Source organism: Austrofundulus limnaeus, unplaced genomic scaffold (genome assembly GCF_001266775.1).
Source record: "Austrofundulus limnaeus strain Quisiro unplaced genomic scaffold, Austrofundulus_limnaeus-1.0 Scaffold1199, whole genome shotgun sequence".
NCBI lineage: Eukaryota > Metazoa > Chordata > Actinopteri > Cyprinodontiformes > Rivulidae > Austrofundulus > Austrofundulus limnaeus.
The window spans coordinates 67,413-70,184 of NW_013953601.1; the positions used below are offsets into that span (position 1 = coordinate 67,413).

Here is a 2,772-nt window from a genome sequence, read left to right on the forward strand (position 1 = left end):
TAATGAAATATTAAATAGTTATTTATTCTGACCACATCATATTGAATTTTTGTAAAAAGAATACTTTTTTACACCAAAATAATTTAGGGGGGCTCCAACCCCCCTAAAACAGGCCTAGTGACGCCACTGAGCAGGACGTAGCAGACCGTGCAGCTTTTGCTTTAGCGCTCAAGTTAATCAATCTATCTGTCTATCAATAATAAAGCTAGCCTAAGATTATCTTACATATTTTATTTTATGTTTTTCCCCCTTCTTTCTGCACTCTTTTCATTCAATAATTGATGTAATTTTTTTTGGACTTTATAGTTTTTCCTGAATGAAAAAAGAGTAAATATTATTAGCTCGAGAGCTAGCACTGCATAAACAGCTGTGAAATGAGACGGTCCAGTCTACAGAAGACATTGCCTCGTAACGAGGCAAAAAACTTGTTAATTCAAAGCAAAACTTCACAAAATCCAGATTTAATAGAAAAACGTTACCAGTAAATAAATAAAAAATATTGATAATTTTGTTAGCCTAATAGCATAATAACCTAAGTCATGACTTAGGTTATTATGCTATTATGCTAATGATTTGGGTTTAGTTCCAGTACTTGTAACTTCATTTTATTTAACGTCTCATTGCATCAAATCTTTCTTCAGCTAAGTAACTAAACTTACATTTAAATACCAATTCTTCAGGCCGAGATAAATTTCCAAATGCCGCCGTAAAGACAAAAACAAAACAAACCAGCAAAAATGTGGCTGTAAAATTTAAAAAACTCAGCAGTCTTTGTTTTCCTGTCTAATTTACTGACGGCACAATGAATTCTGGGATACCGTCAGACAGTAGGATACTCAGATGCAGCCCACGTTTTCGGGAGGTTTGTCAGCCGCATGAGTAGGGGCCTACGAATTGGGACAGCCTACGGCGCGGGGAGGTGATGTAAGCAGCCTATATGTGAGYTGCAACCCATGAACTGAGACACACCAGTATACAGTATATATTAGCGAAAGCTAAACGGCTACAGCCTGAGGCTCTCCTTCCATGAAGCAGCTCTGCTGTCCTCCATCAACATTCTCAGTTTCAGTCATTTCTTCTCCATAGAGCTCTCACCAGTGAACATTATCATCTACCCAGAATGCTTTGCAGCATAAATATCATGGCAAAGTCCATGTGACAAATCATTTTTTAAATTTAGAAAAACTCAACAGCCTACAGTATTTTTASTTTGTTTTTCATAGTTGAAGTAAACGTTTATATCTAATATTCCAGCTAGACGAGATTCTCTTTAGTGTTTTAATACAACAGTACTGTCATTATGGCCTTAAGGGGGAAAAAAATATTTTTGGGAGGTCACCTCTCAATAAATGTCATTTTGTAAATTCTAACAGCTCACATTTACTAAATACTTTTACATTTATTACTTAAGTGCATTTTATGTCAGATATATACATTTGATACTTCAATACAGTAAAGCTCAGATACTTTAAGACTTTTACTATCTTACAGGAGAATTAAACTTTTACCAAATTAATTTACGGTACAATACTTGTACTCAAGTATCACTTTGAAGTACTTTAAACAAGACTGTCAGCTCAGCTACTACCACAATAAAATTTTACGATCAGTAAAATTTCATAATTTTTTTAAATTCCAAACTTTACTCATTTCTTAAAAAGCAAAATTTAATTCTATGTACAACAAAAAGAAAACACAAATAAAATGAAATGAAAGGCAGCAGAGAGAAGAAGAAAAATCTTAGAATATCTGCCTCTTTCCTCAAGTATAAATTTAAACAATAAAACACAAAGCTAAACAAAAACATCAAATCTTTCAAGAACAACAAATTATATGAACCCACGTTACACAATTTCATGTTTTTTCAACAATCCAACCTTTTAAACATGTACAGTGATTCGGCACTTTTAATATCATCTTCCAGAACATTCCATAATCTGACTCCTTGGATTGAGCTGTATCAAACCGCTTCTACACTTAGTTTTCATGAACATCTCTGTCCCTTTAAGATTATAACAGCTCTCKCTCTCTCTTAAAGTTTTCCTGGGTGTAATAATGTCTTTTGGTGAGATTTATACATAACTAACAACATGTAACAATCAAGCAAATCATAAAATTTCAATAATTTCAATTTAATTTCAAATTAACTGAGTTTTAATCAAATCAGTTTTATCCTTACATCCTGAGAGTTTTACAAACAAACAAACAAACAAACAAACAAACAAACAAACAAACAAACAAACACTCTGATAATCAATCTTTGTTCTCTTGAAAATGACTGAAAATCTATTTGTTCCCTCCATGTGAAACTGAAGGACTTGTTGGTTTGACAGATTATTTGTTTACAGCAACAAGTAACTTTTGTTAGGAAGCATCAGGAGTGTGATGGTTTCTGTACTTTAACACTAAAATAAATAACTTTAAACCTTCAAACTTTCCGTCARAGCTGGATAACGAGACAGAAAGTGTCTCCAGATGTTTGTCAGACCAGATGACAGGAGGGAGAACAGGTAACTCTGTTCTGGTCACTAATTAACCTCACCTGCTCACTTCCGGTTACAGCTATGTTATCCTACACACCTGGGGGGGGGGGACCCAGCTCAGTCCCTCGCATTAATAAGAAGACATTTTAATTTAAGCTGCACCTGAGGAGGAACCGTCAGGGTTTATGGAGGGGGAAATAAACGAGTTTGTCTGGTTCAGGTTTATGTTTTCAGTCTTAGTTCAACCAAATAAGAAGTTGACATGCATAATAATAATAATAATAATAAT

General features: G+C 34.1%; 1 protein-coding gene across 1 annotated transcript in view; it reads right to left on the reverse strand.

Annotated features, from left to right (window-relative positions):
* LOC106534530 (solute carrier organic anion transporter family member 2A1) overlaps positions 1–2,772 on the reverse strand; it is a 33,003-nt gene that overhangs the window by 29,643 nt on the left and 588 nt on the right. The window lies entirely within an intron of this gene.